Source organism: Sciurus vulgaris, assembly GCF_902686455.1.
Source record: "Sciurus vulgaris genome assembly, chromosome: 1".
NCBI lineage: Eukaryota > Metazoa > Chordata > Mammalia > Rodentia > Sciuridae > Sciurus > Sciurus vulgaris.
The window spans coordinates 56,672,201-56,683,267 of NC_136461.1; positions in this window are offsets into that span (position 1 = coordinate 56,672,201).

An 11,067-nucleotide genomic window follows, 5' to 3' on the forward strand; every position below is an offset into this window, starting at 1 on the left:
TTTTTTTTTTTTTTGTAACAAAGGGTTAAAGTCTTTAAAATAGAAAAGAACTCTTGCATATCATTGAAAAAGAAAATGCCTTTTTAAAATTTGTTCTTTTTAGTTATATATGACAGTAGAGTCTATTTTGAAGTATTTATGGAAACATGGAGTATATATTATTCTAATTAGGATCCCAGTCTTATGGGTGTACATAATGTTGAGATTCACTGTGTTGTATTCATAAATGAACATAGGAAAGTTATGTCTGATTAATTCTACTGTCTTTCCTCTTCCTATTCCCGTCTCTTCCCTTAATTCCCCTTTGTCTAATCCACTGAACTTCTATTATTCTCCCTACTGCCCGCCCCCATTTGTGTGTTAGCATGTTCATATCAGAGAGAACATTTGACCTTTGATTGTTTTGGGACTGGCTTATTTCACTTAGCATGATAGTCTTCAGTTCCACCATTTATTGGAAAATTCCACAAATTCATTCTTCTTTATGACTGAGTAATATCCCATTGTGTACATATACCACATTTTCTTTATTAATTCATCTGCTGAAGAACATCTAGGTTTGTTCCTTAGCTTAGCTATTGTGAATTGAGCTGCTATAAACACTGATTTGGCTGTATCACTGTAGTATGCTGAATTTAAATCCTTTGCAGTGGTATAAATCCTGAGTAGCGGTCTAACTGGGTCAAATGGTGGTTCCATTCCTAGTTTTTTGAGGAATCTCCATACCGCTTTCCAGAGTGGTTGCACCAATTTGCAGTCCCACCAGCAATGTGTGAATGTATGATTTTCCCTACATCCTCGCCACCATTTATTGTTACTTATATTCTAGATAATTGCCATTTTGACTGGAGTGGGGTGAACGCTCAGTGTAGTTTTAGTTTGCATTAAAAAGAAAATATCTTTAGTAGATAAAAGGCATGACAGAGTAATCATAGCAATTAACAAATAAAATACTAATAAGTATTTGTCATTTATACGTTATAAGCACAGGACTGTATTCCTTTTCTCAAAATTTAAGGTAAAAAAAGTTTCTGCGAGGCTGTACAGAAGAAGGAGTTGAGAGTGGGTGGCAGAATGTTCACACAGGCCCTGGGAAGTCCCTGTGAGGTTTTGACTAGAGAAGATGATCTCACATCTTTTAGATGTTGTGCTGGGAACACTGTCGAAAGGTAGGCAGAAGTAGCAACACCACTAAGGAGGTTATTACAACAATCCAGGCCAGAGACAAAGGTGGTGGTAATAGAAGACTGCAAGAATCTGTTGGAGAATCTATCCATCCTCTAGCAATTTTTCTCCCAGTCAGGAATTCTGAGAGCCAGGTGAGTACTGAAGGGGCACAGAGCAGTTAAAAGTCAAAAAATTTGAGAAATTCTTTCGAGTTTGCCTCTTTGGTTTTGGCTCATTTTCATGTTATAAAAGGATATTTAAACCACCAATGATAGTTCCCATGTGGGATGCATTTAGCTTCATGAAAAATTCAGGACAGTGCCTTTATTTCCCCCCTTTATTCTGGTGATCTTACCCCTTTGTCCACAGATTGATGTTTGCATTCCTTCTAGGTTCTGGTCCACCTCCTTCTGGAGTTCCTGTGTGCCAGGGTCTGACTCTGTGCTTGCTGTTCTTGGTTCCAGTTCTGCTGCATCTCCCCTGCCCTGGTGTACTCCTTCTGCATTGGTAACACTTGTTACACTGGTAACCGTTGCTCCATGCCCGTCTTTCTTACCCCTGCATGAGAAATAATGTGATCACTGCCACATACAGGAGAGCCTCCAGGTACCTTCAGTATTTATCAAATTGATTTCTTTTGAATTTTGGGCTGGCATTCCCTTGGATAGTTTTTCTTATTAAACATTGACCAGTCAGGTGACTGTGGCTTTTCATGGCCTGTTTCATCTCTTTCTCCTCTTATGAACTCAGGGCCTGTTGCCTGATGCATCCTCACAATGCTGAAGGATGGATGGAACCTCTGGGGGCCTGGGAGTGCAGATCTAAGCTGCTACATAGAGGGAATTTCTTTGAAGTCTCATGTTTCAGCTTTAAAATTTGTATGAAAGTGATGTTCTATTCTATAATATAGTAATTTGTTTACTAGAGTAATCTCTTTTTTAGTTACTTATCATAGAGTAAAATGAAGAGTCTAACTATACTCTTGTATATATTGGCTTCTAATTCTCCTTGATACCACTGCTCTGTAACACACACACACTCACTATAGTTTATAAAAACATATGACCTGCTCATCCAGCTTCATGCTCCTTCAGGCAGGACCCAAACCAGCTGGAAACTTTTGCTATGGCAAAAGACAAAGAAGGGTGGCCAGGCAGACATAAGCATGATATCCAAGCCTGACCAAATCTCTTCTGTGGCAGAGAGACTTGCCAATCAAAGTGTGAGGACCAGCAAAAGTATTATCACATGGGAGACTATTAGGCATGTGGAATCAAGTGCCTGCTCAGAAACTACATTTAGTAAGACTTGTACTATATTCAGGTATGAAATAAAATTTGGTAAGTACTGACTGTTACAAATAGATATTCACTAAACAGAATTAGAAAAACATGAAAAGATTATTACCCTATAAACATGTATGAAAAAAATTAAAACAATAAAAAAATACAAATAAAAAATACATGAAAAGATGTTCAACATCACTAATCATTAGAAAAATGCAAACCAACACGGGGAAATGCAACAACTATAGTGAGATACCACTTTACACCCATTAGGATAGCTATTGTAAACCAAAATAAACATCAGAAAACCACAAATGTGTTGGTTGGAATTTGAGAAATTGGAACCCTTGTGTGCATTGCTGGTGAAAATGTAAAATGTGTAGCCACTATGGAAATTGGTAGGCAGTTCTTCAAAAAATTCTACATTAACATTACCATATGATCCAGTGATTCCATTTGTGGCTATATATTCCAAAGAATTGGAAACAGAGGCTCATATTCACATTGTTCACCAGAGCCAAAAAGTAGAAACAACCCAAGTATGCACAGACATATGAATGGATCTCTAAAATGAAGTTTATATGCAATGTTGTTCAGCCTTAGAAAGGAGTAAAATTCTGGCATATACCAAAGGTAGTAGGGGCAGGGTGAGGGAGAATAAGGGTGTGTGACTTAATGGGCCTAAGGTTTTATTTGGGATAAGAGAGTTCTGGAGATGGATGGTATGGTTGTGCAATAGTGAGAATGTACTCGATGCTCCTCAAAACATGGTTCAAATGGTCAATTTTATGTTCTATATAATTCACCACAATAAAAAGTAATAATGATAATAAAAGTTCATTTTAGAGAATTTAGAAACTAGGGAGTAAATATAATATCAATTACTTGAATTTTTGTAACTAAAAATAAATTATTAAGAATTTCATACATATTTTTCTTCTCCCCCCACTTTTTTTTTTGGTGCTGGAGAGTGCACCCAGGTCTTCACCCGTGCTAGGCAAGTTTCTACCACAGAGCGACCTCCCCAGTCCTCTCTTGTCATTTTAATAGGTATGTTCAAATTTCTAATGACTAGGAAATCATGCTGCTTGTATTTTTAAAATGGAACTAGCACCATTGAGCACTGTAGTGTCACTTTCACTAACTCAATTTTGTCATCTTCAAAAACATACTGTGAAGTAGGTTTCATATCCCCATTTTCCAGAAGAGAAAACTTAGAAAACAATCTCAGGACTAGAGGGGAGGAGAAATCTCCTTTTACACATTGTTAGGTTCATACCTGCAACACAAAGGTAAGATTAACAAGAGAAAAGTTCACAAATTTATTTAATACAAGTTTTATGGGACACCAGAATCTTGTAAAATAAAGACTCAGAGAGACATGGAAGCTTGTATTTGTTTTAATGCTGAGTTTGATGAAGAAGCTAGTAGTTGTGAAGTATGCTTGGATGAAGAGAGTACTTCAGGGAGTAAATGCAGAAGGCCTGTTTGTTCAGATTCTTCTCCTTATCTCCCTGTCTTCAGAGATAAGGTCATTCCTCACCTGGAAGTACAGGAAAGAACCTCTGGAATGAGGGTCTTATGACCTGCTTCTGCCATGGAAGAGGAGGGGTAGATAAAGAAGACTTTTCTTCTCTTGTTTTCTCAGATGCCAGGCAACGCCTTTGGGGATAGTGTGTCCTGAGACCCATTAGAATCATAGAAATGGCAATTCTGTGTGTTCACAAAACCCATCTTCTTTTCAGGATTCTACAATGTCTGTAGCACTGGGAGCCAGACTGGAGAATTCAGAGACCCAGTTTACATTCACTTTACAAAGCAGGACATTTAGGCAGAGGTAAAGTGTCTAGTCTATTTTTTCTTAACTTCAATCCTACGTTTTCACATATGGGATATGGTTTTTAAGACGGGTAGCATCAAATTCTCCACAGAGTGCCTTGGTGATGTACCTGGGCACCTATGGCTCTTTACTAAAGCATGATAGATGGGTTGGAGACAGCTGTCTCTTGGAATTGTACCCCCTCTGGACTGGAAACAAATAAAAGTGTTTTCATTGCTCAAAAGTGCTCTGAGGACTTGACTAATGCCAAGCTGGAATGTTCTGTTTGTTTTGGTCCAGAGTCTTTCCTGAAGATGGAGGTGGGGATGGGAGTGGCCAAGCACACCATGTGGCAATCCTGCCGGCTAGTGGCCACAGGAGGTATGGACCGAAACCCACCCAGGGGGGACTATCTGCTTGGGTTGACTCAGAGGGCTTGAGTTCACCATCTTAGTTCACACCAGGGGAAGGAGAAAGGGCCAGAGAGAAGTGATGTGCTCAAGGTGTTGATGTCCATGGTGTAAGCCTTAGAAGGCTCTTCTAAGACTTTTATTATGTACATTCACAGTTACAACTATCATGTATAATCATTTCTATTTTGCAGAGCAGTTCTTCAGTGGAGATATTTTATCCCTATTTGTTGATGATAAACTGAGTCCAGGGAGATTACTTGTGCAATCTTACACAGCCACATTGGAATGAAACAGGGATCTACCCTAATGAGTTGAGTTCCCTGAGGCCAGAGTATGAAGTCCTCTCAATGTATCAGTAGATATAAACTATTTTTGTCCTTTTCAAAGTGTCTTCCAAGCACTAGGTAGACGGTTAATGTTTATTTTTGATAAGTACATGTAGAAAAAATATTGTTTGGGTTGACTAATCCTGGTTAAGTTAAAAAAAAAAAAAAAAAAGACCACCATGGAAGAAGTGTATTGATGGAATGACTGACAGAATTTAAATAAAATGATCCAATAATAAAGGACAACTGGAGAAAACGAACTGTCTGAGTCAAAGCATAGGACTATTTTGAAAAACTGCAAATATTCCATTTTAGCTGGAATCTGAATGCAGACTGTAGTCTGGGGAGTTGTGAAATATGAACTAGTTTGGGACCTGTTACAAAGGACTTGGAAAAGGAATTTGTTCCTTCTCCTGGGAACTTGGAAGCAGTGGAAAGATTTGGGGAAATTTTAGCATACTGGAGCATGGTGTGAAAGATTGCTTTCTAAAGTAGCATACAGAATGGATTATAAAGGGGCGCAATTGAAAAGGAGATGAAATGGGAGAGGAAGGGATGGGGAGTATGTAATGTTAAGAGGGGTGTCTAGGGAAACAGAAGGCCAGGACTTGGGGACATCTTGTTTGTTATAGAATAATAAAAATAGCAAAGTTTTAAGAATATGCCTTTTTTATTTATTGATTTATTTATTTTTACAGTACTAGGAATTGAACCCAGGGGCACCCTACTGCTGAGCCACATCCCCAGCCCCCTCCCTCTTTTAAACATTTTTTTTTTTTTTTTTTTTTTAAATTTTAAAAGAGTCAGTCTAAATTGCCCAGGCTGGACTTGAACTTGCCATACTTCAGCTTCAGACTCTCCAGGTCACTACAGATCTATTCTTTGTCACTGGTACTGTCTACAATTGACCATCTACAAATGAAGGCAGTCTTTTAACCTCTAATTTTAATTTTCTTTCTAACTGTGGTCTAAGAGAATTTCTTTGGATTTGACCGATTCTCATCTTTGGATATGAAAGTTAGAAGGGGAAGAAAAGATTCTGGAGCTCCTCTGGAGAGAGTGATAGATGGACCAAACCAATCTTGAAAGGTGACCAGGTGGAGGATTAACTTTGCCAGGTTCCCGACGCAGAGGCTGCAGGCTTTGCAGAACCTGCCTCGTGTAATCTTCAGGACAGCCTTGCAGCATGTTGATTAGAACCCTCCCATTTAATGATGAGGAAACAAAGACTCAAGAGAGCTGAAGTAATTTTCCTGACGTCATTAGTATGTAGAAGAGCTGTGATTGAATTCAAGTCTGATAAGCTCCAAATCCTGAATTCTTTCTACTCTACTTCAGAAGTGGGAAGCGAAGTGGGAGAAAAGAAATGAAGACACATTGAAAATTTTAAGACTGGGAGATTAAGAGAATGAAACTAATACAGGATGATGAACTGACTTGAAGAAAGATTCAGTTTTGGACATAAGCACTGAGTAGATATTATGCAGATGGAGGTATCAAGTAGGCAGTTGCTAATATGAAAATGGTGTTTGGAGAATCTGGAGCAAGACAGGTAGTTTTGGGGTAAAACATATAAAAAGATATTGAGGGGTAGGTCATAAAACAATGGCTCTCAGTCCTTAGCCCTTAGTACTCATTTGTATGGTCAACTACCAAGAAAAGTTCATTTGTGGCTTTGCGAGTCAGACTCACAGAGTATATCCATCTTAATTTATAAATGCTATGCAAGGTGCACTGAACATAACCATGAAGGGCAAAGGGAAGGGCATATTGACTCAAGAGAAAAAGATGGATTTCTCTAATATACTTGCCAAGAGGGAGTCCCCAAAACACATTCCAAAGAGCTAGTATTAGTAGTAGCCCTCTCTATGTAGAGGTGGTCTAGTGCTACCATTGTTTTTTTTTGTTTGTTTGTTTGTTTGGTACCTGGGATTGGATCCAGGGATGCTTAACCACTGAGCAACATCTCCAGTCCTTTTCTGTTATATTTTTATTTAGAGACAGAGTCTCGCTGAGTTGCTTAGGGCCTTGCTAAGTTGCTGAGGCCGGCTTTGAACTTTTGATCCTCCTACTTCAACCTCCTGAGTCATTGGGATTACAAGTGTATGCCACCGAGCCTGGCTAGTGCTATCATTTTAATGTAGATTTTACAGAGATATTGGAGTCATTTATAAACATAGACACATACACCTCCGCCCCTCCTCATGCCATGGTAGCAAGCTACGCACTCCGTTCTGTTTCTTCCTTTTATCCCATAGCCTTTTCTTTTGGAGATTTCTTCATGTTAGTGCAGCTAGAACTGCTTCCTTATTTCCGAGGACAGCGTAGTGTCTTAATATTCACTCCATAGAAAGTTCCCTCTAGAAGACTTACTTAACTGTATTTATTGATTACAAATAATATTATAACAAATACTATTATAGCAGTAATTTTAAATATGTATGAGTATATCTTATAAGGAATTATTAGAAGTGAATTTGCTGGATAAATGGGTATATCCTTTTTAATTTATACAGATTTTCTCCAGCTGTCCTGTAACATCATGTTCTTTGTTTATAAGAGCTATAAACTGACTTCAGGAAGTAGAGCAAAATACACACTGACTATTGAAAATTTTAGTCTTTTCCATCTGAGAGGTGAAAAATTGTATCTTGGAATTTTAATTTGATGTTGATTCCCCACCAAAACTAGAGTTTCTTTCTTAAAGATTCTGACTTAGTAGGTCCAGAATGTGGCCTAAACATCTGTAGTTCTTTAACAGGTCTCACCAACCTTGAAAATTATTGACACGAAAGACAAGAGAGGAGAATTAAATAAACTTAGGAAACACTCCCATCAGCATTATAGTGGCACTCATATCTACATTACAAAAGAGAAAGAAGATGAGGTTGGTGAGGTAGAAAGAGAATCAAGGGCTTGCAGTTCCCAAATCCAAAGATGCAGAGTTCTAGAACTGAAGGGTAGGTTGACAGTGTGCAATCCTGGGAACAAGGCAAAGAACAAGACTCTAGGAAAGACCACCCAATGGGGAAGTACTGCCCCTTACAAATAGACCTGATCCACATGAGTGCTGAGCACAGAAGAGTGCCACGGAGTACATCCTCATTCCACATGAAGTTCATAAGTGGTTGGCAGAAAAATAGTCCCTTGGTTAAATATGCTGGGAAAATTACTTGACTCCACTAACTTATTCTTTTATCTTGCTTCTCTGAACTTTTTAGTTAGGAGCTATTCATTGCACTGTTGCAAAAAGCTTGAATAGCTTTCAATTTTTGAAGAAACTAGTGTTCTATAAAAGACAATTTCGGTAGTGTTTTACTGCAAATTTTAACTGTACTTTGTTTTTATATTTTCATGATAGAAATCTGAATATGCTTGAAGAGAGGAAACAATCTAGAAAGCCAGAAACAAGAACATTTAGAGGAAAGGTACCCCTGTGTTATGGTTTAGATGTGGTTTCCCCCCAAAGCTCACATGTGAGGCAATGCAAGAAGGTTGGAGGAGAAATGACTGGGCTATAGCCTTACCCTAATCAGTGAATTAATCCCTGGTGCGTTTAAATGAGGTAAGTGGAGGCTGGTGGGGTGTGACTGGAAGAGGGTTCATTGAGGTGTGGCTTTGGATTTGGCCAGTGGAGTCTCCCTCTCCTCTCTCTCTCTCTCTCTCTGCTCATCATATGAGCTGCTTCCCTCTGCCACACTCTTCAGCGGTGATGTTAAGCCTCATCTTGAGCCCTGAGGAATGGAGCCAGCTGTCTATGGATGAAGACCTCTGAAACTGTGAGCCCTTAAATCAACTTTTTCTCCTCTACATCTGTGCTGGTCTTTTAGTCACAGCAGTAAAAAAAAGCTGACTAAAACACACTGTAATTTTTAGATAAAATTGAAAGAAAACTTTCCTCTAAAAGAATAAAAGGATATGAATTTTCTTTTAACAATAGGATACTTTTTAAAGTGATAAAAATATGTGGGAATAGGATTAGCAGGGATTTTCCAAAAACTTCACTTAGAGTATGCTACTTTTCATGCAAGACAGGAAAGTAAATGAAAAATGTGTCTCCTTTTATTTATAAAAGGAAACGGAATGGATAAACCAGAAAACAATGAATTTCTTTCTCTACAAGGGGTCATGGAGGGTGAGGAGAGTGATGATAAATGGGTAAAAGAAAATAGGAGCAAGGGACACTTCTGAGTTCACCTTTCTGTATAGTTTTTTTTTTTTTTTTTGCACTGAAGATTGACCCCAGTGTCTCATGGGTACTAAGCATATGCTCTACCACTGAACCATGTCCCCCAGTCCCTGTTTTGATGTTTGAAAGCATTTTACATTTAAAAATTTAATACTCTGGAAAAAATCATTGGGGGAAGGCTGAACCTGAAAGAAAATGGAAACAGTGAACCTAGTTGTATTTTAAATAAATACCATTATTCTGCACAAGGAAATAAGGAAAGAAAAAAAAAAAAAAAAAAAAAAAAGAAAGAAAAGGAAAAAGAAGAAAAAGCAGAAAGAATGATTCCCTTATATAATAATGAATTCAGGGACAAAGGGGCCACAATGTAAAGCTATATACCATATGGCAAAATCTTAATAACATGGGAATCTGGATAAAGAGTAAACGGATATTCCTTTTATTATTTTTATTTTTGCAGCTTTTATAAAGTTAAAATTATTTCCAAATAAAAAGTTAATTTTAAAATGGCATATACTATAAGAATACTAAAAATAACAGAAGACCTTAAAGCATAGTACTGTTTAAAAAATGAGACATATGCATTCAAATAATTATAGTGGTCAGACAAAACTTTCTATATATTTGCTTGATTTACTAAGTAGACAAACCAAAAATGTCTAATTGCTTGAACTGTACAACACTACAAGACTGTTGTATAAAGACATAGCTGACCTGTCTTCTCTTCCTGGCCCATCTGTTTCTAATCCTACAGGAAAATTTCTAAGGATTTCAAAAATGAATCAACTTGAGAAACAATTAAAAAATCCTCATTCTTAAAAATAAATGGCACTGCTTATTTAGTCCATTATAACATGGCATGCATTCAAAGGAGGGCAGATTAATTGAGAGAAACAACAAAGCTAATTTTTAAGATGAGAGTCTAAAAGAATATTCTCATCTAGGAAATGCAGAAAGAAGCAACAACTAGTCTTGCTAGATGGAAAGTGGCTACTAGTGTTTAGAGTCAAAGCACAAACATCTTCTGACTGCTGTTTCCATGGCACTGTATCTTTGACAAGTTGCATTGCTTTTTCTGAATACTGCTCATTCTCTCAGACACCTTTTGAGTGCTTTGCACCTGTCTCTGAGGTTTGGCTGCTTGTTCCACTAAGAAGCCAGTCCTGTGTCACGGGTACCAGTTCTATAGAACAGTCTGACATCTCTTTGCCTGGTGTCCTGCCTGCGTGCCTTTTACCTCCTTCAGTGTAGACACTGAGGCTCAAGACTGCCCAGACATGCCCAGTGTTCAGGTGTGCACAATTCCAGTGTTTAGAGAGCATGGGTGAACCTTTGATCAACAGGACGTGGAGCCCATCTGGAAGGGCTATTTGATAAAGCAGTTTTTCACATGTCTTCTTGGTGGAAGGCACTATGAGAACTAGGAATCAGTGGTGTTTAATACCAAGTGACCAGTTCAGTAATGCATCTTCTTGTATTGGCTTTGACTTTCTCCTGGTGGCCTCACTCTCCGTTGCTGTCACGCTTGCTCTCTAGAATTGCATTTTAGAATAAAATATCCTGGGCTTCAGGTTCTGCCTTCTGGGGACTCCAGGTTAAGCAGTTATCAGTTGTTCAATGAATATTGAGGATTATGGGAAAGTCCAAGGTGCATTCTTGGTTTATATTTTTATTTTGAGGTTCAGCACTCCCCAGTGGAATCTATTTTCATTTTCAGTCATACCAATAAAGTCACCCATAGTTTATTTGTATATCATGAAGCATAACCAGGTGAAAAAGTTCTGACTAATTCACAAGGAAATAAGAGGGCTGCACATTGGCTTCTGTGCACTCTAGGTGCCAGTCTTCCCACATCCCCATGAATACC